Below are 25,577 nucleotides of genomic sequence, written 5' to 3' on the forward strand. Positions count from 1 at the left end.
GGGATTACAGGTGAGCACCGCCACACCCAGCTAATTTTGTATTTTTAGCAGAGACAGGATTTTACCACGTTGACCAGGCTGGTCTCGAACTCCTTACCTGAGGTGATCTGTCCACCTTGGCCTCCCAAAGTGCTGGGATCACAGGTGTGAGCCACCATGCCTGGCCAACATCACAATCTCTTGACAGCAGAACTGATCAAGAGAAGAAAGAATTAGTGAGCTCAAAGACAGGCTATTTGAAAATACACAGTTTGAGGAGACAAAAGAAAAATGAATAAAGTAGAATGAAGCATACCTATGAGATTCAGAAAATAGCCTCAAAAGGGCAAATCTAAGCTATTGGCCTTAAAGAGAAGGTAAAAAGAGAGATTGGGGTAGAAAGTTTATTCAAAGGGATAATAAGAGAGCTTCCCAAACGTAGAGAAAGATATCAATATTCAAATACAAGAAGGTTATAGAGCACCAAGCAGATTTAATCCAAACAAGATTGCCTCAAGGCAATTAATAATCAAACTCCCAAAGGTCAAGGATAAAGAGAGGATCCAAAAAGCAGCAAAAGAAAAGAAACATACAAAGGAGCTCCAGTATCTTTGCAGCAGACTTCTCAGTGGAAACCTCACAGGGCAGGAGAGAGTGGCATGACATAGTTAGACGGTGCTGAAGGAGAATGCAACATTTAAGACTTCTTATAATTCAATTTTATTAAGAGTAAATCAACACTTTAAAAAAATCTTGGGCTGGGCACAGTGGCTCACGCCTGTAATCCCAGCATTTTGGGAGGCCCAGGCAGGTGGATCACTTGAGGTCAGGAGTTTGAGACCAGCCTGGCCAACACGGTGAAACCCCATCTCTAATTAGCCAGGCATGGTGGTGCATGCCTGTAGTCCCAGCTACTCAGGAGGCCAAGGCAGGGGAATTGCTTGAACCAGGAGGCAGAGATTGCAGTGAGCTGAGATCACACCACTGCACTCCAGCCTGGGTGACAGAGCGTGACTCCATCTCAGGAAAAAAAAAAAAAAGAAAGAAAATCTGTTGTTCTAATCAATTATTTAGTGCCTTAATGTGTTTTTAACATCAAAGCCCAATCTCTAGAAAGATGATTACAATTTCCTTTTAATTATAGACACCTTAATCACATACAAAATTTCTTTCATAAGTTCTTTTAGAAACCTGAACGTGATTTACACAGACCATTTATGACATGCTTGGACTTTGTTTTGTCCTAAGCATTCCTCTTTTTAAAATAACCAGTCATTTTACCATTTACCAGGGTAAAAGGAGGCATGTCCAACCTTGCCTTTTCCATCATGGCATGAAGTAGTTTCTCAGGTTTCTTTGGGATCCTGTTGGCCAAGAGAGAGGCCTGTTTAGCCAACTGGGGGGCTTACAATTTTATTTTGGTTTATGACCTCCACTCAACTAACCGCTGAGTTAGAGTTGCTCTGTAAGGGCCACGTGACATTCTACTTACAGTTCACAGTTCTGTCCTGGGCTTACAGGTGAGGCTTAGGTCACAGGCACATGCTAACTTCTGGCAAAAAAAGCAGAAGGCCACTGAGGGTGCCCCATGGTGTGATGGCCACTCCTGACTGATCTGGTCTGTGTGCTGTAAACTCCTAAGGTTTATCTGCAGAGAAGGAACACTGGCCACTGGCCATTGGCCACGGTTCATTTAATTCATTCTTTTTTTGTTTGTTTGTTTTCAGATGAAGTTTTACTCTTGTTGCCCAGACTGGAGTGCAGTGACGTGATCTTGGCTCACTGCAACCTCCGCCTCCTGAGTTCAAGTGATTCTCCTGCCTCAGCCTCTCATGTAACTGAAATTACAGGTGCCCACCACCATGTCCAGCTAATTTTTTTTTTTTTTTTTTTTGTAGTAGAGATGGGGTTTCACCATGTTGGCCAGGCTGGTCTCAAACTCCTGACCTCAGGTGATCTACCCACCTCAGCCTCCCAAAGTGCTGGGATTATAGGCGTAAGCCACTGCACCTGGCCCATTTAATTAATTCTATCAGTGGGAATAAAGGTAAATTCCACGTTCTTCCTCATAATAAGGTCTCGTATTGTCTTTACATATGTTTTTTAGTGTTTTTACCCTTTAACTGTTAACTTCTGCATTTAACTAAACCTACAAAGCAACTCAAAAAGCCCAAAGTCCAATATTTATCTCTGATCACTTCCTGGACTTTCCACACTTACTAGAGAACAAAGCTCACTCCCACTTTTCTTCCATCTGCCTTGTCAGTATTGCCAAGAATTTTAATTTTGTTTCTTAAAAGAACACATAAGAATTCAATTCTCTCAAGTTTTAAAAACATAGTACCCTCATATTATTACTCATTTCTGTGCCTGCTGCTCTTTGCCTGAGTCTGACTCCTTCCCCCAGTCTCTGGGAGTGGTGAGAACATACACAGGCTTCAAAACCAGGCTGCCTGGTGTAGAGCCTTGGCTCTGCCACTTTACGGCTGTGTGATCTTGGATAAGTAACTCAACCTTTCTGTGCTTCTCTGTGCTTCAGTTTTCTTTTGTGTAAAATCAGGGTAATTATACTAGCTCCCTCAAGATTGATGTGAGAATTAAGTAACTTTTGGGCTTTGAACACTATCTTTGCACATAGTAAGTATTCAATAAATGTTTGCTGTTATTATTCTTCTATACTATGTCCTTTTCATCAATGATCGTGCAGTTACATTTCTCAGGTGCTTTTAAATGATAGTTTATGTGAGTATAGATTTTTATGTTGATGGTTATTTATCATCAGCACTAACTACCATTATTACCTGTTGTCCTCTGGCACTTGTTTTTGCTGATGAAAAGTCTGCTGTCCATCTAATCGTCATTCCTTTTAAGAAATCTGTACTTTCTCTCTGGGAGCTTTAAGAGTTTTCCTCTTCAGCTTTGGTTTTCTACTGTTCCATCGTAATGTGTAGGTGTAAGTTTACTTTCACTTTTCCTGCTCTGTACCTCCTGTTACTTTTAATCTGAGGGATTCTGACTTTCTCAAAGTCTATCAGTGTATTAGCTATTATCTCTTCAAATAGCACTTCTCTTCCATTTCCTTTGTTTACTTCTGGGACTCCTGTTTGAAGTAGTTTGGAACCTCTCCACATATTGTCTGTGTCTCTTAATGGCTCTTTTCATATTTGATTACATTATCATGTTTAATAGCCACTATTAGCACAGTTAGGATAATAAAGAAATGGGTTGTTTTATTTAAAGAGTGTTCAGGAAGTTATGTTTTCAAAATTCTCTCATAAAAACCATCATCTGCCTCATATTGCTCTTGTTTAATATAGAGCTGCCATTACAAAGGAAAACATGTCTGACTCAAGCATTCAGTTGATTCTGTTTGCCTTACGTTTGGTTCAGTGATAGGTTATCCCTAAATCATGAAGACCTCTGGTCAACCCCCATACTCCTCTCTCTCTTTTAGCAGATAAGGAAACTAAGGGCAAATAGTTCACTGACTTCCAGAGAGACACGTCTGTGAATCTTATTTCCCCTCTAGGGCTATCATCTTTTCATTTTCTCCTTTGCTGCCACCTGAGACCAAACTAGCACCATCTCTCACCTGCACCATTGCAGTTAACTGTTCTTCTACACCCATTTTTGTTCTTTATTAATCTGATGATGATTTCCCCTCCTAAAACTCTTTTTAAAAAAATAGACTACTTTTTAGAGCCAGTTTTAGGTTCACAGCAAAATTGTCTAGATGTTCCACACTTTACTTACTCAATCACTTACTGAAGGACGTCACGGTTGCTTCCAAGATTTAGCAACTATAAATAAACCTGCTGTAAACATCAATGTGCAGATTTCTGTAAGCACAAAAGTTTTCATCTCCTTTAGGTGAATACCAAGGAGCACAACTGCTGGATTGTTTGGTAATAGGATGCTTAGCTTTGTAGAAAATGACTAAAACTTCCTCCAAAGTAGCTGTATCATTTTGCATTTCTACTAGCAATGAATGGATAGATCCTGTTGCTGAACATACTCACCAGCATTTGGTGCTGTCAGTGTTCCAAATTTTTTTATTAGTATTAACATGGTATGTCTTTCTCCATCTGTTACTTTTAATATGTATGTGTCTTTATATTCAAAGTGGGTTTCTTGTAGACAACATGTTGATAAGTCTTTTTTGATCCACCTTGACAATCACTGTCTTTTGATTGGTACATTTAAGCTATTGATGTTAAAGTGATCATTGATATAGTTTGATTGACATCTATCATATTTGTTACTGTTTTCTATTTGTTAAGCTTATTCCTTTTCTTCTTTCTTTTCCATGCCCCTTGCCAGCGGGGATCTATTTTTTGTCTTTCATTCTTTTTCTGCCTTTTACTGTTTTAAATAAACCTTTTATGTTATTCCATTTTCTCTTAGTTTTTGGCTATACTTCTTGTCACTTCTTTATAGTGATTGCTCTAGAGTTTACAGTATACTTTTACAACTAATCCAAGTCAACTTCCAAATAACACTATACCATTTCACAGGTAAAGTGAGTACCATATAAGAGCAAAATAATCCTAATTCCTTCCTCCTGATCTTTATATCATTACTGTCATTTATTTCACATATATAAGCATATATAGACTATGATATATATGTAATACATAACGTGCATATATGTCTAATATATAAAACATATACATAAGCATACACAATTGAATGCATCATTTCTGTTATTATCTTGAACCAACCGTTACTATTAGTTCAATTAAGAACAAGAAAAATATAAGTTGGCCAGGTGTGGTGGCTCATGCCTGTAATCCCAGCACTTTGGGAGGCCGAGGCAGGCAGATGACCTGAGGTTGGGAGTTTGAGACCAGCCTGACCAACATGGAGAAACCCCGTCTTTACTAAAAATACAAAATTAGCTGGGCATGGTGGCGGGTGCCTGTAATCCCAGCTACTTGGGAGACTGAGGCAATTCTCCTGGGAATCGGGGAGGCAGGGATTGTGGTGAGCTGAGATTGCACCATTGCACTCCAGCCTGGGCAACAAGAGCAAAACTCCATCCAAAAAAAAAAAAAAAGAAAGAAGTAAAGAAAGAAAGAAAAGAAAGAAAGAAAGGAAAGAAAGAAAAAGGAAGGAAGGAAGGAAGGAAGGAAGGAAGGAAGGAAGGAAGGAAGGAAGGAAGGAAGGAAGGAAAGAAAAAATTTTTTTTTTTTTTTGAGATGGAGTCTTGCTCTGTCATCCAGGCTGGAGGGCAGTGGTGCAATCCCTGCTCACTAGAGTCTCCACCTCCCAGGTTCAAGTGATTCTATGCCTCAGCCTCCCGAGTAGCTGGGATTATAGGCATGTGTCACCATACCTGGCTGGTCTTGAACTCCTGACCTCAGGTGATCTGCCCGCCTTGGCCTCCCAAAGAGCTGGGATTACAGGTATGAACCACTGCGCCTGGCCTGTTTTTGTTTATTTTAGGATTTCTGTCTTGCTTACATTGTCCATCTGTTCTTGCACACTGCCTGCTTTATTCAGTGTAGCCCTTAGCATATGAATTATTGTTATTTGAAATTCCTGCTCTGGTAACTTCAACATTCCTGCAGCGCCTGTTTCTTCAAACTGTGTTTTTTGCCTTTTATTATGCCTTGTAATTTTTTCGTGATAGCCAAACATGGTGTATTGGGTATAAGGAAGTGCTATAAACAGGCTTTTAGTGTTGAGGTGGTGAGGTGTGGTGGGCAAAGGAAGCTATATTTCTTAAATTTTTCTCTGTCTCTTATTTAACAAGGACATTCTGGTCACATTGATATAGATTAGACTTCCAAATGAATTCTCCCCTTGCAGTGACTCAGGCTGTCCCTCTTCTTCTCACTGCCATTTCATGTCTTATTACTTTGTGCCTAGTCTCCTGTCTGCTCCAGTTCCCTTCAGCATTTCCCCATTTCATGTGATTTTGCTGTGACAATGAAATACTTTCAATTTCAAGGGATAGATAACTCAGACAAATGGAAGCAATGGAAGTGATTTATAAAAAGTCCAAGGTAGGATAGGCTTCAGGGTAGGTTTAATTTAGTTGTTCAGCCATGTTAAAGACCTCCTTCTTTACCTTTGTCTTCTCTGTCTTCAGTCTTGTCAACTTCATTCTAGATCTTGCTTCTCTCAGGACGGCAAAATGAATCTAGAGATTCAGGTTTCATATCCCTATACCATCCTGCCCAGAGAGGGAGAGAGTGTCCTCTGTGGTGGCTCTCAGAGAAGTGAGAAAGTGTCTTTCTAGAAGCCCCAGTGAACATCCTTTGCATGTTACTGGACAACATTTGCCAGATGCCCTTCCTGAACCACCATCTATGCCTGAGAAAGAGCATGCACTAGTTGGCTTAGGTCTGGGTTGTATGAACCAATACTGTGGAAAGAAATAGGATAACCTGATGGACTTCAACTCACACAGCTGAGAGTGCAATCACATTCTCCTTAAACATGTGAGAGAAGTAGGCATCTGATGGAAAACCTGGACAGAGTGCGGACCAAGGACAGGGAAAATGGATGCTAAGTAGCTAAAAATGCCCACTACATTTGTACGTGGTTATTTCAAAAATCCTAATAAAACACCATTTTTATTTTATTGCTCTACTGCTCTAGCCCAAAGACCAAGTCCAATCTGCCACTGTTTGTTGTTGTTGTTGTTGTTTAATTTTTTTATTTTTCGAGATGGGTTCTCCTTCTGCCACCCAGGCTGGAGTGCAGTTGTGTGATCGTAGCTCACCACAATCTCAAACTCCCGGCCACAAGGGATCCTCCCACCTCAGCCTCCTGAGTCATTGGGACTACAGGCACGAGCCACCACGCCCCACGGCCACCTGTTTTCTTTCCTTTCCTATCTTTTTTTTTTTTTTTCCTTGAGATGAAGTCTCACTCTGTTGCCCAGGCTAGAGTGCAGTGTCATGATCTCGGCTCACTGCAAGCTCCACCTCCCGGGTTCAAGCAATTCTCCTGCCTCAGCCTCCCGAGTAGCTGGGACTACAGGCGTGTGCCACTGCACCTGGCTAATTTTTTGTATTTTTACTAGAGATGGGGTTTTACCAGGTTAGCCAGGCTGGTCTCGATCTCCTGACCTTGTGATCTGCCTGCCTCAGCCTCCCAAAGTGCTGGAATTACAGGTGTGAGCCACCATGCCCAGCCCACCTGTTTTCATTAGCAGCTTTATTGAAACAGCCATGCTCATTTTCAAAGTTTTGTGTATGGCTGCCTTCACACTACAATTAAAAATTTGAGAGTTGAGATGAAGATTGCATGGTCTGCCAAATGAAAAATATTGACCACCTGGCCCTTTTCAGAAAAAGCTTACAGATCCCTGGTCTAAAAGAGTAAATTTATTTTGTTTTATTTATGTATTTATTTTTGAGACAGCATGTTGCTCTGTTGCCCAGGCTGGAATGCAGTGGTGCGATCTTGGCTCACTGAAACCTCTGCCTCCTAGGTTCAAGCGATTCTTGTGCCTTACCCTCCCGAGCAGCTGGGATTATAGGCACCTGCCACCACGCCCAGCTAATTTTTGTATTTTTAGTAGAGTTGAGGTTTCACCATGTTGGCCAGGCTGGTCTTGAATTCCTGACATCAAGTGATCCCCCTGCCTCAGCCTCCCAAAGTGCCGGGATTACAGGCGTGAGCTTGCCCCCAGCTTAAAAGATTAAATCTAAACTCCTCCTGGATATCAGTCCTCTATCATCTACCCTCACTTTACTGACCTAATTTTATTGGCATTATTTACTGTATTTAAGCTCTCCTATCCAATCAAATCAGTTTATTCATCCACCCTAAATATTGTACAATCATTGTCCACTTTTCTCTTTTCTTTCGTTCATGCCTAATCCACCCTGGAATGCTCTCCTTCTGTCTCATGTATCTTCAAAGGCCCATCTCGAGTCCGTGGAACCTTCCCTGTTACCTTTGTTGGCACAGAGGCCTTCTTTCTACCTTTATTGCCTCTATCAATCACACACTGAGGCAGTCTGAGTCTGTATACATTTTATAAATATGTCATATGTATACCATCTTTTTTGTTCAATTTAATATAAGCCTCCTGAATATTAGTCTTGGTGATATAATAGTTTCTATAAGGTATCCCTTATAGAATTTCAAGTAACGGTGGGCCAAGAGAAGGCACTTAACTAATAATTACTAGTCCTGTCAAACTCTACCTCACACATATCCACAATTAGCCCACTTCTCTCCGGCTCACTAACTACTTGATTCTGAGCCCCATTTACTCTCATCTGGCCTGTGCTAGCTTCTCACGTGCCCCCTGCACCCTTTGCCCTACTGCAGTTTTTTTCCCAAACAGCAGGTGGACCGACCAAATGTTTAAATCAGTAGGTGTTACTTTCCTACTTAAGATTCTCTGCCGGGTGCAGTGGCTCACGCCTGTAATCCCAGCACTTTGGGACACTGAGGCGGGCGGATCATCTGAGGTCAGGAGTTTGAGACCAGCCTGGCCAACATGGCGAAACTCCGTCTCTACTAAAAATACAAAAATTAGCCAGGTGTGGCGGCACACGCCTGTAGTCTCAGCTACTTGGGAGGCCGAGGCAGGAGACTCACTTGAACCCAGGAGGCGGAGGTTGCAGTGAGCCAAGATGGCGCCATTGCACTCCAGCCTGGGGGACAAGAGCAAGACTTTGTTTCAAAAAAGGAAAAATAAGATTCTCCACTTCTATGATGTATCTTAGAAAATAAGTCATGAACTGTCTCTGCCTACATTGTCTAGTTCATCTCCTTCTGCTTGTCAGTGGTCCCTCTGCTCCAGTGTCTCTCTGCTCCCTCTGTGTGGAATGCCCTTCCCTTAGCTCAAGAATGTCTGACTCCTCGTGATTGGATCTTGGCTCTCTTCTTGCCTGACCACCAATCTGAATGGGCTCCCCACTTCCTGCCCATCCCATTAGATCACATCATCCAGCTTTGCTCTCCTCCTGGCCTTGATCTCAACCCCAGTTTGTCTTGTTTACTGTTAACCCTCTGAGTACAAGCCCCCTGAAATTAGTGATTCTGTCCCATTGGTTCACACCTGTATTTCCAGGTCCTAGAATGTCCCAGCACATAAGAGGGACTCAACAGCTCTTTGTGGCATAAATGAACTAAACCATTCACAGATTTATTCTCTTTTGAAATAAAAAGGAATACACTGTCACAAAATGTATTCACTGTCACAAAATGCATTTACCATGTGCCTATTCTCATGGTTTTACTTTTTAGGGTTTTGCCAAAGAATCTGCTCTTAGGGATTGCATTACGTTCACTGTCACAAAAATGCATTTGTATTCACTATCACAAAAATGCACTTACCATGTGCCTATTCTCATGGTTTTACTTCTTAGGGTTTTGCCAAAAAATCTGCTCTTATGGGTTGCATTAGGTTCCAATGGCTGCCATAGCCAAGTGGCACAAAATGACTAGCTTAAAACAACAGAAATGTATTCTGTCACCATTCAGGAGGCCAGAAGTCCCAAATCAAAGTGTGGGTAAGCTTAGTGGCTCCTGGAGGCTCTGACGGAGAAACCTCCCCATGCCTCTTTCTTAGCTTCTGGCGATCCTGGCAATCCTTGGTGTTCCTTGCCTGGTGGGTGCATGGCTCCAATCTCTGCCTCCATCTTCACATCACTTTCTTCTCCGTGTGTCTCTGTGTGTGCTGTTTTGACTCTTATAAAGACAATCATTAGATTTAGGGTCCACTCTAATCCAGTGAGGTCTCGTCTTGATCCTTAACTAATAACATCAGCAGTAACTCTATTTCTATACAAAGTCGCATTCTGAGGTTCTGCATGGATATGCACTTTTCAGAGACACTATTTGCCCCATGCTAGAGCTTTAGAATACAACACTGAAACTTACAATCTACTCTTGCTGTAATGTAATGCACATACGTTGTTTTTTGGATGGCCAGTGACCAGGATCACCCTTCCTAGGAGCACCCCAATTTCCTATTGCATCTTCCAGTTGGAGGACAGTCTTGATTGGAATGCAACTCAGTATTTCTCATCCCCTCTCTGCAACCAAGGAGCTACATGTGACCCAAAGTAAGACAACTGGACTCCTAGGATGACTTCTTCTTCCAAATTTATGCTATTTTATGTTTTGGCAACCTTTCAAGAGAGCTTTCATTCTATACTAAATTTCCTTTTTTTTCTTAGAGAGAGAGGCTCTCTATCAATCACCCAGGCTGGAGTACAGTGGTGTGATCACCACTCATCGTATGCAGCTTTGAACTCCCGGGCTCAAGCAATCCTCCCACCTCAGCCTCCCAAGTAGCTGGTACTACAGATGTGCACCACCATGCCTGGCTAAGTTATTTATTTATTTATCTGTAGAGACACTGTCTCACTATGTTGCCCAGGCTGGTCTCAAATTCCTTGGCTCAAGTGATTCTCTTGCCTTGGCCTCCCAAATTGCTGGGATTACAGGCGTGAGCCACTGTACCTGGTCTCACATATTTTTAGTACTATAAATCTGTGAATGCCCAGAAAACATCAAGCAGTCTGGACTCTTGGAACTTTTCATCTTGAGTGGAGGTGCGTAAGGAATGGGAAAATATTGGAACACATACACTGGAGGAGCAGCACCCAGACAAGATCCTTCAGTTGTTCATGCTGCCTGGACTCCAGGAATTGCCTTCATTCCTGGCTTGTGTCCTGATTTGGCTCTCCAGCCTCCCACCTATCCTCTGAGTTCCTAGCTAGCACCCTGTTAAAGTCTCTTTTCGCTTCAATTAATCAGAATCCATTTCTATCATTTGCATCCAAAGACATTCAACTATTACACCGAGATCCAAGATTTTTTTCAGCACTGTCGCTGTTTTGCATATTTAGCTCTGAGTTCTGACATGCTGAGTTTACTACTATATGAGATACTACCTTCAAAATGTCAATTTCATCCAAACCCACACATTAGTGCAATTACAAGACGGTATATTAGCATTATTATTAATTTATTTATAACCCAGCTTGTTCCAAAAGGATTTCATTGTGTTAAATTATCCTACAGAGGTATGACAAGAAAAAATACATTTAAAATAAGGAAGAAAAATGAGACAAAGGAAGAATAAGAGGTAGAAAAGTGAGACGAAGCCACAAGAGAACCTAATCCATAAAATGGTTACTGCCAAGGCTAGACAATAGGTAGGGGAAAGATGCAGTATCGTGAAAAGGTCTGCAGGCTACAGTTGTTGCCATGGTATTTGGCAACAATATTTTCTATTTTTCATAGTTCCTTCTCAACCCAAATTTCTGTTAAAAGCTTGCAATCTCTCAACATTAAAATGGGACCATGAGAGAATTAAGCAGTTGCCAAATGGGAACTAACTGAATCACAGAAAAGAATACATTTGCTTAAAGTCTTTATGTTATTACTTTAAAAAAGGTAAAAACCCTGAGACATCTGCTTTAATCTTCCTCTCTCTTTCTTTCTCTTTCTTTTGTTCTTTTTTGGTTAGTATTAGTCAAAACCTTGAAGCTGTAGTGCCTTATATCAAGTTACGATTTTTAAAATTTTGCTTTACACAATAGATGGACCTTGAAAAATTTATTCCGGTATCTGTTTTTACAAATTCAAACACTCTAAATGGAAGACAGAAACTATTTAAAAGAAGATTTACAGTCAATCTTTTTGCAAAGCAGGCATTACATTTGTATTTATTATTTTAGTCATATGGGGTTTCATATATTATAGAAATGTCAGTTCCCTTCTTGCAGTTTTTATCAAGAAAGCGAAGCCCAGATTTTAAATGCAAATACTGCATAAAGATATTCTCATACATAGTAACATAGTAAACACAATCATACTGATCTTCATTATTGTAATGACGATTTTCCCATTTTAATATTTATTGCATTTTTTTCTCTCAAACCTTTTCCAAAAAGATCTGAGGCAACTATCGAATACATCACAAGTGCCACCTAGTGCTTCCTTTGGAAATAACGCTTTTTTTTTTTTTTTTTTTTTTGGTCTTCAGAAGTAAGAACAAAACAAGATGTAGAACACCTATGCTCGTAGGCTGGATCTTGCTTAAGTAGTTCTGCTTCCTAAAAATGAGTGCATTTGTTTTCAGCCAAAACATATTTTGAAAGAAGAATTTCGAAGTGAATTTCCTTGACTGCGCTCAGACCTCCCAATAATGCTTGGTTTTAATTCTACATAGGTAGACAAGGCATTAAGTAAAGGATGTTAAAGAAAGGAAACATAAAATAAGGAATTTCAGTAAACAAGAAGTAGCAGTAATTATTTCAAAAAGTATTTTCTTCCATCTCCCAGTAGGAGCTGGCATCTCACTAAGTTTAATTTCCATCATCATCATTATTATTATTTTTTGAGACTGAGTCTTGCTCTGTCACCCAGGCTGGAGTGCAATGGCACAATCTCAGCTCACTGCAACCTCCACCTCCCGGGTTCAAGCAATTCTCCCGCCTCAGCCTCCTGAGTAGCTGGGATTACAGGCGCCTGCCACCATGCCCGGCTAATTTTTGTATTTTTATAGGGACAGGGTTTCACCATGTTAGCCAGGCTGGTCTTGATCTCAGGTGATCCACCTGCCTCAGCCTCCCAAAGTGCTGGGATTACAGGCATGAGCCACAGCGCACAGCCCCATCATCATTATTTTATGCCCCAAATCACTCCTCTTCCCCCTTTTCCCCATCTATAAAGCACTGCAACATTATCATCACCACTACCACGATCAACCACACACATCAGCTCAGTGCCTATGGTGGTAGGCCTCAGAGCTGTTTGTCAACAAAACACACTCAAGCTTTAGACTCTGCCCTCAAGGAGCTTAAAATTAACCTGGGAGGACCGGGCGCGGTGGCTCAAGCCTGTAATCCAAGCACTTTGGGAGGCCGAGACGGGTGGATCACGAGGTCAGGAGATCGAGACCACCCTGGCTAACATGGTGAAACCCCGTCTCTATTAAAAAATACAAAAAACTAGCCGGGCGAGGTGGCGGGCACCTGTAGTCCCAGCTACTCGGGAGGCTGAGGCAGGAGAATGGCGTAAACCCGGGAGGCGGAGCTTGCAGTGAGCTGAGATCCGGCCCCTGCACTCCAGCCTAGGCGACAGAGCGAGACTCCGTCTCAAAAAAAAAAAAATTAACCTGGGAGGAGGCAGAGAAAAGGAAGAAGGAGGAGGACAACGAGGCTGAGAAGTATGTGTGCAATGATCAAACAGCAACACTAGATAAAAGCTTTCACCATTTTCCCAGTTCACAGACCAGAAAACTTTGGAACCATCCCCTCTCCTCTACCCAGTCCTGGTACTTGGATCCTATAGTGTCCTCCTTTGGAATGCCCTCCTGATTTGTTTTTTCCTTCCCTATTGTGGGTTTACTCCTCTACCTCATGCCTGGAAAATGGCAACAGACGTACTACTTGGCCTCCTTCCTCTCCTACTGCCAGGCTACCTTGCCTAAAATGCTGCCTTTAACTTTTCATTCTCTTCCTTAAGAACAAGTTGTGGTTCTCTGGTGCTTCTCAGACCATGGGTACGCATCTCAGAGCCTAGTTTTGAAGACCTTTACTAATCTACACAGACTATTCAATTCAATGAGCCATTACACTACAACACTAAATTTTCACTCCTAGAGTGCAGGTCTCTCTTTACATTGGAAGCAAGGGGGCACATTATGCTTTCATTTCCTTTAAAAAAATTACGTTTTTTTTTTTTGGGTGTGTTTTTTCTTTTCTCTTGAGATGGAGTCTCCCTCTGTTGCCCAGGCTAAAGTGCAGTGGCACAATCTCAGCTCTCTACAACCTCTACCTCATGGGTTGAAGCAATTCCCCCACCTCAGGCTCCCGAGTAGCTGGGACCACAGGTGCCCACCGTCACGCCCAGCTAATTTTTGTATTTTTTTAGTAGAGATGGGGGTTTCGCCATGTTGGCCAGGCTGGTTTCAAACTCCTGACCTCAAGTGATCTGCCCACCTTGGCCTCCCAAAGTGCTGGGATTATAGACGGAAGCCACCACATCTGGCCGATGGTTTTTTGTTTGTTTGTTTTTTGTTTTGTGGTATTTCTAGTTGCCTTTTTTTTTTTTTGGTCTCTTGTGTCATTTGCCTTTATATTATTTTCAACCTTTTTTCAGTTACTTCATTTTATTACTTACAACCATTCTCTCCATCCACGTACACTTTTTTTCCACTGGTGACTTTCCTCCTGGGGCATCACCTTCTCCTCCAATCTCTACTGGTTACTCTTTCATCTTGCCTCATAGCAAGTCACATTGCAACTTCTCTTTCCTGCTTTTTGGGTTTGTTTCACCGTTTCTTGAATCACTGGTCTTCCCCTTTCTTCATTTTCTCCTTATTTTGCCGCAGAATATTTTTAAGCAACTTCCCAAAAATGGGCAAATGGGAGGTAATTGGAGGAATAAAGACGTGTGAAAAATGTCTTTATTCCACCTTCACACTTAATTGTGCTTGCCTGGCCACACTATTCCAGTTTATAATCATGTTACCAATAACAGTAGCTATTTCCTTATTGTGTTTTAGTACCTTTGTGTTTTAGTTCAATTGTGCTGCTGTAACAAAATATCATAAACTGGGTAATTTATAAAGAACAGAAATGTACTTTCTTACAGTTCTGAAGACTGGAAGTCCACAGCACGGCAGGTTCAGTTGTCTGGTGAGGGCTGTCCTCTGCTTCCAAGATGACCCTTATTGCTGCATCCTCCAGAGGGAAGGAACGCTGTGTCCTCTCATGGCAGAAGGCAGAAGGGCAAGAGAACTGAAAGCTGCCTGAAGCCTCTTTTATAAGGGCCTTCATCCCATTTGTGAGGGAGGAGCCCTCATGGCCTAACCACCTCTTAAAAGCCCCACCTCTTAATAGTATCACATTGACCAACAAGGTTTAATCTAACATCTGAATTTTGGAGGGGACACATTCAAACCATGGCATAGCGTTGCTGATGAGAAGTCCAGCGTCAGTCTGACTCTTGTTCTTTGTAATGTGGAAGATAAATTGTTCCTATTGCAGTACTGTCAAGTCAAATCCTAACAACCCATTTCCCATTTCTAAAATTGAGACTCACAGGTCGCACTCTGCTTTTAGTGTTAACTAATGACATATCAGAGTCTGGCTCTGAAAATACAGAACTTCATAATTTTAAAAAAATGTCTAATAAAAAGGTGAAAAAGATGTTTCTTCTCCATAGCAACGAGAGAGAGGGAGAGAAAGAGATTGTTTCATAGCTTCTTTGTAAAAGACTCTGATGAGGTAAGATGTTAAATGTGAACTCTCACATCAGTCTTATTTCCAGGGTGATATAAAGTCTTGCACAAATATTCCCAACTTCTACTAGCTTTTTCTGTTTTCTTTAAGTAAATTTATCATTGAAATTATTGTTTGAACAAAGAAGTCTTGTAGGTGCTAGAAATTTTAGAAATTGTTGCCATATAGCGTAAGCATGACCTTCAACAACATTAGTAATTCTGGCTCATAGTCTTACTTGTTGGTTTGTTGCCCTGGTGCTAATATAGTTGACACCTAGGTCCCTAGTTATATAAACATTAACAGGGTTTCTCAGTCAAATCAAAAAGAGGATTGGCTTTCTCTCCTTTTCCTATTTGCATAATGGACAAATAAACTAGAGTCTTCAACATTAAAAAAAAGTTTAAAGTCTTGTCCTCGTTACATCTCCACAGAGATACCAGTTGCTTCAGCACTGTGACTTCTCAAACTAAGTGTTGGTTTTACAAGGTGTTTTATTTAGGATACCTGAGCACTATTCACAACATGGTACCTTTTCAGTATTATTTGCAAGATGTATCATTTGGATGTCCTTAGGAAACTTTGGAAGGGGGAAGGAATATTTGATATCAATGTAAAAAGGCGAAATGGGGCCAGGCATGGTGGCTCACACCTGTAATCCCAGCACTTTGGGAGGCTGGAGGCAGGTGGGTCATGAGGTCAGGAGTTCGAGATCGGCCTTACCAACGTGGTGAAATGCCATCTCTACTAAAAATACAAAAATTAGCAGGGTGTGGTGGTGGGCACCTGTAATCCCAGCTACTCAGGAGGCTGAGGCAGGAGAATCGCTTGAACCCAGGAGGCAGAAGTTATAGCGAGCCGAGATCATGCCACTGCACTCCAGCCCGGGTGACAGAGCAAGACTCCGTTTCAAAAAAAAAAAAAAAAAAAAAAAGGCAAAGTGGAAGTTCCTTCAATTTAAAAAAATTTACCCCTCTCTTCCTCATCCACACACATACACCAAGGTCCAAGAGGATGATGTCCCAGAAAATGCTTCGAAATATGGTAAAAAATCTTCTTAGCAAAACCAAAAACATTTTCTATATTACTGTGGTATTAAATCTTTACTAAACGTATTGTTGTATAGAGTAACTAGCTCCACAACATAGACTAGCAGAAAAAAATAATGCTGTGGAAAGAAACTTTTTTCAGGTCTATATGAACCTTATATCATCATTGAAAGTGATCTAATAGACATTAGATAGAATGGAATAGAGTCCAGGCATAGACCCGCACACAGAGGATCACTTAATTTATCACAAAGGTGTCAATGAAATTCGATGTGGAAAGGAAGGGCTTTTCAGTAAGTGGTGTTGGTTCAAAGGATATTTGCATTTGAAAATTGAATAAATCTTATCAAATTATTCATTAGAAAGCTTATACTAATTTATAGTCTCACCAACTTGATTGAAAAGTGCTCTGTGGTCTATTCATGTAAATGTTCAAAGATGTTTGCAAAGAATGGATATTTTGTTTATTAAGCACAAAGTCCTCTTTCTATGTGTGTGTATAATGCATTGTATTCATTATTCAAGCAACAAAGGTTTATTGAATGCCTTGTACATGCTAGGTACTGTTCTAGGCCCCAGGGATTTGGCCGAAGGCAAAGTAACCTACTTTCTTGGAGCTTACATTCTTGTAGGGGAAGACAGATAATAAGAAACAAAAATAATATAGTTTCACATGGTTGTGTAAGTTGTGCGAGGGAAAAACCCATCAGTTTAAGAGGATAAAGGGAGTCTGGGGTGAGGGCTCTATTTCAGATCAGGGAAGGCTTCTCTGCATGTTGAGGAGGAGGGAGCCACGTGGTCTGAGGGGAAGGCATGTGTCCCAGGCAGAAGCTCAAGGAGTATGTGGGAAAGGGTCAGAGGGAAGCCAGTGTGGCTGGAGAGTGTAGGGGATGCTCAGAGAGGTAGGTAGGCAGGGGCCATATCACACTGGACTTACTGACCACAGCCTGGTGTTTAGGCTTTATTTCAGTGTAATGGGAAGGCATCTGAGGCTCCTCAGTCCTGGTGTGGCATGATCTGGATTCATGCTTTTAAGAGATAATTTTGTGCTGTGGGGAAATGAATTGGAAGGGAAAAAAAGAAGCAGAAAGACTGAATTGTGGCCAGAGTGACAGTAGCATGGACTAGGTGGTAGCTGGGGAAGTGGTAAAATGTGACCAAACTTAGGATGTATCTGGGTGATATAACAAGACGTACTGATTGGATGTCAGAAGTGGGGTGGGGCCAAGGGAAAGAGAAATCAAAGGTGACTCCTAGGTTTTGAGCCTAGTACCTGGGTCAGTGGTAGTGCCACCAGCTGAGAGAGAGATAACTGGGGAGGAGGAGAGTTGGGGCTGGGGTGCAATGGGAAGAAAAACTTTGGTATGTTTTGATGGAAACAACCCAGTGTGTCCATCAATAGATGAATGGATAAACAAAATGTGGTATATCCATACAGTGGAATATTATTCATCTATGAAAAGGAATGACATACTGATACATGCTACCACATGAATGAACCTTGAAAGCATCATGCTAAGTGAGAAAAACCACACACAAAACACCCCATGTTGTATGATTCCATTTATATGAAATATCCAAAATAGGCAAATCTGTAGAGATAAAAAAAAGCCAGGGGTTCAGGTCAGTGAAAGAGTAACTGGGAATGACTGATTAATAAATACAGAGTTCCCATTTGGGGTAATGAAAAAGTCCTGGAGCTATACAGTGGAGCTGGCTGAACAGCCCTGTGAATGTACAAACGCCATGGAATTGTACACTTTAAAATGGTTACAATGGTCAATGTTCTGTTCCATGTATTTTACCATAATAAAAAAGAATCTGAGACAACCAAAAACTTTAGGATGTATGTAGTGAAGCTGAGAGTTTAGTTTAAGATATATTAAATTTGAGAGGCTTATCAGATATTCATGTGGATTTGGATAAAGCAATCTGAAGCTTGGGTGAGTTCAAGACTGGAGAAATAAATCTGGGAGTCATCAACATGGGGATGGCACTTAAAGACTGAGGACTGGCTGGGCACGGTGGCTCATGACTGTAATCCCAGCACTTTGGGAGGCCGAGGAAGGCAGGCAGATCACGAGGTCAGGAGTTTGAGACCAGCCTGGCCAATATGGTGAAACCCTGTCTCTAATAAAAATACAAAAATTAGATGGGCGTAGTGGTGCGTGCCTACAGCCCCAGCTACTCAGGAGGCTGAGACAAGAGAATAACTTGAACTCGGGAGGCAGAGGTTGCAGTGAGCCAAGATTGTGCCACTGTACTCCAGCCTGGGTGACAGAGTGAGACTCCGTAACAAAAAAAAAAAAAAGACTCAGGAATAGTGAGATCCCCTAGGAAGGCAGTGTAGTGAGAGAAGAGAAAGGGAAGACTGCGTCCTGGGCTATTTCAACACTAGGAGGTCACAAACAGGAGGAGGCATCAGCAAAGCAGACTGGCCACGTTGGACCCATAAAGTAGCATAAAAGTTAGGAGAGCATGGAATCTCCAGAGCGCAGTGCCAAATGTGTCCACTGCTTCCTGGAGGTGGAGTAAGGTGAACATAGTTGGATTTTGTGTGATTAAGGTTCCTGCCGTCTTTACAAAGTTGTTCAAGGTGGTTAAATGTACTGCTCAAATATGCTTGATGACTTTGTCTATCAATTTCTCAAACAGATGTATCACAGTTTTCCCCCATCATTATAGATTGATTTTAATTTCTTCTTGTATTTTTAACATCTTTGTTTTCTGAATTTTGAAGTTCTATATTGAGTGAATAGAAGTTCTTGACTCTCACGTCTTCTTAGTGAATTGTGACTTTTATCATTTGGAAATAGTCTTCCTTTTTGTTAATATTTTAGGTATCTGTTTTGTAAACAGCATACACAGTAGTCCCCACTTAGCAGAGGGGAATAGTTTCAAGGTCTCCCAGTAGATGCTGAAGCCTCGGGTAGTACAAACCCGATTGCCACCAATCAGAACACATTTATTGCCTTGTCTTCCACCCATAAACTTAATGCCATTTCACTTAACGGAGGGGAATAGTTCCAAGCCCTCCAGTGGATTCTGAAGCCTTGGGTAGCACCAAACCCAGTTGCCACTGATCAGAACACATTTCTCTCCTTGTCTTCCACCCACAAACTTAATGCCATTTCCATCTTAACTAAACACTTAGCATACACTGTGGCTGAGACTTTTGCAGTTTGAGGTGCGCCAGCAAAATTAGCATGAATTTCTTTTTCTTTCTTAATTTCAGGAATAGAAAATTCATTCTTAACGCAGATCTTAACCTCAGCATACGATTTTTTTTCTTTCCTTAAGTCGAGAACTTTCACCTTTTCACTTAAAGGAAGCACTTTACAGCTTCTCTTTGGCATATCCAAATTACCAGCATGACTAGTCTTTTAAAGTAAGGGTTACTTGGACACAAGCCTTGTGATACCATGACAGTCAACCCGATAACTGAGAAGGTCAAGTGACTAAAGGACGGCTAGTGTCTCCAGCATGGATATGCTGGGACAGAAGGGAGGTTCATGCCCCAGGCAGGGCTGAGCAGGGCACTGTGGGATTTCATCATGCTACTCAGAACAGCTCACAACTGAAAACTTAAGACTTGTTTATTTCCAAATTTTCCATTTAATATTTTTGGACCACGGTTGACTATGGGTAACTGAAAATGCAGAACTGCTGCAGATAAAAGGGCCTACTGTAAATGCAGTCTTTGTAACCCAAATCAGGACTAAATTTTTACATAAAGGAGCACAAAACATGCAGCCAATTTTCAGTTGGGCCTGAAAATTAAATTGACATAGAACAGATTAACAAGGGAAAAGTATACAAATTTATATGAATTTTACATGACATGAGGACCTTCATGGAAACAAAGGACCAAAGAAGTGGTACACTTACATACTACAGAAGCAATTGTAGAAAAGTAACCAAGTTGGCCGGCATGGAGGCTGATGGCCTGTAATCCCAGTGAGTTCACAATTCGTGGGTTCTTGGTCTTGCTGACTTCAAGAATGAAGCCGTGGACCCTCCCAGTGAGTGTTAGAGCTCATAAATGCAGCGTGGACCCAAAAACCTCAGCAGCACCAAGATTTAGTTCAAAGAGCAAATGAACATTTCCACCAGCGGACCCAAGTGGGTTGCCACCGCGTCCTCAGGCAGCCTGCTTTTAGTCCCTTATCTGACCCCACCCACATCCTGCTGATTGGTCCATTTTACAGAGAGCTGATTGGTCTATTTTACAGAGCGCTGACTAGTCCGTTTTGACAGAGTGCTGATTGGTCCATTTACAATCCTTGAGCTAGACACAGAGTGCTAGAGGGAAAAGTTCTCCAAGTCCCCACTAGGTTAGCTAGATACAGAGTACCAATTGGTGTATTTACAAACCTTGAGCTAGACCCAGAGTACTGATTGGTGTATTTACAAACCCTGGGCTAGACACAGGGTGCTGATTTGTGTAGCTACAATCCCTCAGCCAGACATAAAAGCTTTCCAAGTCCCCACCAGACTCAGGAGCCCAGCCGGCTTCACCCAGTGGATCCCTCACCAGGCTGCGGGCGGAGCTGCCTGCCAGTCCAGTGCTGTGCACCCGCACTTCTCAGCCCCGGGGCAGTCGATGGGACTGAGCGTCACTGAGCAGGGGGCGGCGCCCGTCGGGGAGGTTTGGGCCGCGCGGGAGCCCCCGGCAGAGGTGGGGCTTGGGCATGGCGGGCTGCAGGTCCTGAGCCCTGCCCCGCGAGGAGGCAACTGAGGCCCGGCGAGAACTCGAGCGTAGTGCCGGCCCTCGGCACTGCTTGGGGGACCCGATGCACACACCACAACTGCTGGCGTGGGTGCTAAGCCCCTCACTGCCCTGGGCCAGCGGCGCCGGCCGGCTGCTCCGAGTGTGGGGCCCACTGAGCCTGCACCAGCGCCCGCCGGAACTCGGGCTGGCCGCGCACGACCCGGGTGCCTGGACGCGCACGGCCCGGGTGCCTGGACGCGCACGGCCCGGGTTCCTGCCCGCGCCTCTCCCTCCACACCTCCCCGCAAGCGGAGGGAGCCGGCTCCCGCCTCGGCCAGTCCAGAGAGGGGCTCCCACAGTGCAGTGGCGGGCTGAAGGGCTCCTCAAGTGCCGCCAGAGTGGATGCCAAGGCCGAGGAGGTGTGGAGAGTGAGGGCTGCTAGCACATTGTCACCTCTCACTAGCACTTTGGGAGGCCCAGGTGGGCGGATCACCTGAGGTCAGGAGTTTGACACCAGCCTGCCTAACATGGTGAAACCCTGCCTCTACTAAAAATACAAAAAATTAGCTGGGCGTCATGGCACACACCTGTAATCCCAGCTACTCAGGACGCTGAGGCAGGAGAATGGCGTGAACCCGGGAGTTGGAGCTTGCAGTGAGCCGAGATTGCACCGTTGCACTCCAGCCTGGGCGACAGTGCGAGACTCCGTCTCAAAAAAAAAAAAAAAGTAACCAAGTTATGTGGGGAGGCTACAAGAAGATAAAAACTATTTTGACAAAGCCTGTTTGTACAGGATTCTCTTGGCTATGACTTCCTGTTGAAGAATGTTTTTCTCCTGGTACAAGGAGGACATCTTTCATATGGGAGTTTTTACCTCCTGTTTCCAGGAAGAAAAAGGGAAGATGAGAATGTGCATTTTTCATCTGCTATTTTTCAAGTGCCTTTAACTTAAAAATAATCCTTAGGCCAAAGTGGCATTTTCTTTTTGCATGGTGTATTCTGCCACACTTCAATATTTTCCTATTAAACAAGAAATTTACACTCTCTGATTTCCTCCTTCCTCCACTGCTGTCTCTACAGGGTAAGCACTTTTACCAGATTAGTTTTATTCTTAGTTCAGTATAAGTTTTACAGTTTGTTTTTATTTGGGGGGGCAGGGTGGGGCAGGGGGCGCTTACCCTTTTACTTGTATCCCACACTATATTTTTCTTTGGAGTACTTTTTGTCATTATTGTTTGCACATTTTGTAATTATTTTGGAGACAGTGTGTTTGTGGCAAAACTTCTGAGTCCCTGTATGTTCAAACATGTTTCACATTTGATTGTTAAGTTTACCTCCGTATAGGGGGACTTCCAAGTCAAAAACTGTTTTCCTCTCAGAATTGTGAAGATAATGTTCTGGTGTCTTCAGCAGCCAGGATTGTTGGTGAGAAAGTCTGATGCCAATCTGCTCGTTGTTTATTTATGTGGAATTTTTCAGAAGGATTTTATTTATCTGTGGATTTCTTAAATGTTACTAGTACTTGTCAGTGGGCCCCCTTCATCTAAAAGTGTGCTTTCTTCAGCTCTGGAAAGTTTTATTTAACTTTTTCCTTGATGATTTCACTCTCCATTGATTCTTTACTTTCATTCTGCAACTCCTGTTAGATGGATTTTCAATCACCTGGATTAATTCCGCATACCGCTCAAGGTCTTTCTTGTATCTCCCATTTACTTTGTCCTTTTAATTTCTTTTTCTTTTTCTTTTTTTTTTTTTTTTTTTTGAGATGGAGTTTCATTCTTGTTGCCCAGGCTGGAGTGCAATGGTGTGATCTCGGGTCACTGCAACCTCCACTTCCCAGGTTCAAGCGATTCTCCTGCCTCAGTCTCCCTAGTAGCTGGGATTACTGGTGCCTGCCACTACGCCCAGCTAATTTTTTTTTATTTTTACAAAATATAAAAATACACCTTGGCCTCTCAAAATGTTGGGATTACAGGCGTGAGCCACCGTGCCTGGCCTAATTTCAATTTTGAAAGTTTCTTACCTTTATTTTTCAGATCACTAATTTTATTTTCCATTGTATAGGTTTCACTGATCTTTCATTCGTTCAACAAATATTTAATGAGTTCCTAGCATGCTCCTCCACACCTGGATAATTTTTAAAAATTTTTTTGTAGATATAAGGTGTCACTATATTGCCAAGTCTGGTCTGGAACTCCTGGGCTCAAGTGATCCTCCCACCTCAGCCTCTCAAAGTGCTGGGATTACAGACATAAGCCACATGCCCAGCCTCTCAGTCAACATTCTTGATTATAAATAACAGATACTGGCTCTGGGTGATTTATGCAAGAAATAATTTATTGGCAGGCTTTAGGTAGCTCACAAAATTAACCAGAAGACTGAGAATCAGGATTGGAAACCAGCAGGAACCAAGGAGGCCACAGTCTGGTCAATCATTGTTGCCTTGGCTGATAGCACCTCAGACTCAGGTCCTGAGGGGAGCAGCCTGTGCTCCAGCTGCCAAACCATGGTGCAGGTCATCTGCCAGGCAGCCAGTGACCACACTTGGGGGCAGAATAATGGCCCTGAATCCCTGGAACCTGTGCACATGTTCCCTTATGTGGCAAAAGGGACTTTACAAATGTGATTAAATTAAGGCATTTAAGATGAAGAGATGATCCTAAATTATCCAGGTGGGCCCACTCCTATGATTCCTTAAAAATAGAGACTCTTCCCCAGCTATGGCCAGAGGAAGACATGACTGTGAAAGAAGGGTCAGAGAGGTGCAACACTGCTGACTTTGAAGGTGGAGGAAGAAGGCCAGGAGCTAAGAAACGTGGGTGGACACTAGTAGCCAGAAAAGCCTCCCCTGGAGTCTCCAGGACGGGATGTGCCCTGCGGCCTGCGGACACCTTGGTTGTAGTCCTGAGGGACCTATGGCAGACTTCTGACCTACAGAACAATAAAATAGCAAATCTGTGTTGTTTTAAGCCACCAAGTTTGTGGTAATTTGTTATGGCGGTGATAGAAAATCAATATGCCACACAAGGGCAGGACTTCCCTGCCATGATGCTGAAGTAAGGCAGGTTTCACAGTGGTGGCGGACCCTGCGCATTTTTTTCTTGTAGGGCTGCTTGGCCACCTCCTAACACTTCCTCCTGCGCATGCGCCTCCCATGCCCCAGTCGGCACCCCACCAACACTCCCCAGGCCAGACACTACTGATGTTTTCTTTCGGCCAGTTTGGGGGTGGGGGAAGGCCATGGGCCCCATGTTCTGGCTACAGCTCTTTAATAAATTATACTGTTGGTTGGTTCAGAACCTTCTTCTGGATTCTTGATTATTGTAAATGTCCTTCTGAGTTTGGAATCTCTCTGGATTTGTTATCTTTCCATTATTTTAATTTTTTATTTGGTTCATTTTTTGCAGCCAATTTTGTTCTTCCCCCCCCCCCCAATCCCTGGGAGCACAGAACATGCAGCCAATTTTGGATGCGTGAGGTTTTTTTCCCCACTCTTGTCAATGTTGATTTTATTTAACTTCTATCTACCTGATATTTCAAAAATGTTCTGATAACGGGCACCCTTTCCTATTTTCCAGTGCTGGGTGAATCTCATCTTTAAAAACAGCACGCTCCCCCTTGTTATTATAAAAAAAAAAAAAAAAAAAAAAGACTGGGTAGTAGGAGATAGGATCCTATGAGCTCAGCTTACCATCTTAAGCCAATCACTGCTCATTATTTAGACTGGTTCTGTACCTGGCACTCAGACAGAATGCAAAGGACTGGAACATTCTCAGAAGAGTGGGCCATGTGGTCCTGGTGCAATAGCAGGCGGTGGGAGACATGCAGAAGGATGGTGGGTTAGCACCACACCAGTCCAGGAGGAGGCAGAGGTTGGGAGGGTCTGGGTTGGTATCAAAGAAGCCCTTTAACAGAAAGAGAAAAGACAGACCTCATTTCAAATCCTGATTTTGACCCTTGCCAACTGTGTAAACTTTGGCAAGTTTAGTCTCTTTGAGCTTCCGTTTCTTCACTTGCAAAATCAGGATAACACCATCTGTCAGAGCGTTGCTGCAAGGATTAAGGAGATAATATTGATAAAGTTCTTACGATAGGCTTGGCGTGTAATACTATTGGATATTTCCTGAGTAGATTTACATGGATTAATCTGGTATAATCCTGATCATTAAGCCTATTACACAGATCAGGAAACTGAGGAATAGAGAATTTAAGTAAGCTGCTTAAGGTTATAACCATTAAGTGGCAGAACAGGGATTTGAACCTAGGCAGCCGGGCTCTGTCATCTCTTCATATAAACACCATGCCACAGAGCTCCCCATGGGCAAGGACTATTGGGCTGAATGCTATTCTCTAGCTCTTTAAATTTCCTGTGCAGTTTTGGAGGTAGGGAGCCAAATTCATTTTATGAATTGGGATGGGATTGAGTCAGCACGTTGGGATAAGTGGCCTCAGTAATAGGCAAGCTGCAGCTAGCAAGTCATTATAGGTTATTGTGTCTGTGTTTGTTTATTGGCTTGTTTGCTTTTATGATGTATTTATTTTTGTGGAGGTAACATTCACATAATAGTAACAGCACAAATCTTAAGTATGCAGCTGAAAGAATTCTTACATATGTATACACCTGTG

This window comes from Macaca fascicularis, chromosome 12 (assembly GCF_037993035.2).
Source record: "Macaca fascicularis isolate 582-1 chromosome 12, T2T-MFA8v1.1".
NCBI classification, from domain to species: Eukaryota; Metazoa; Chordata; class Mammalia; order Primates; family Cercopithecidae; genus Macaca; species Macaca fascicularis.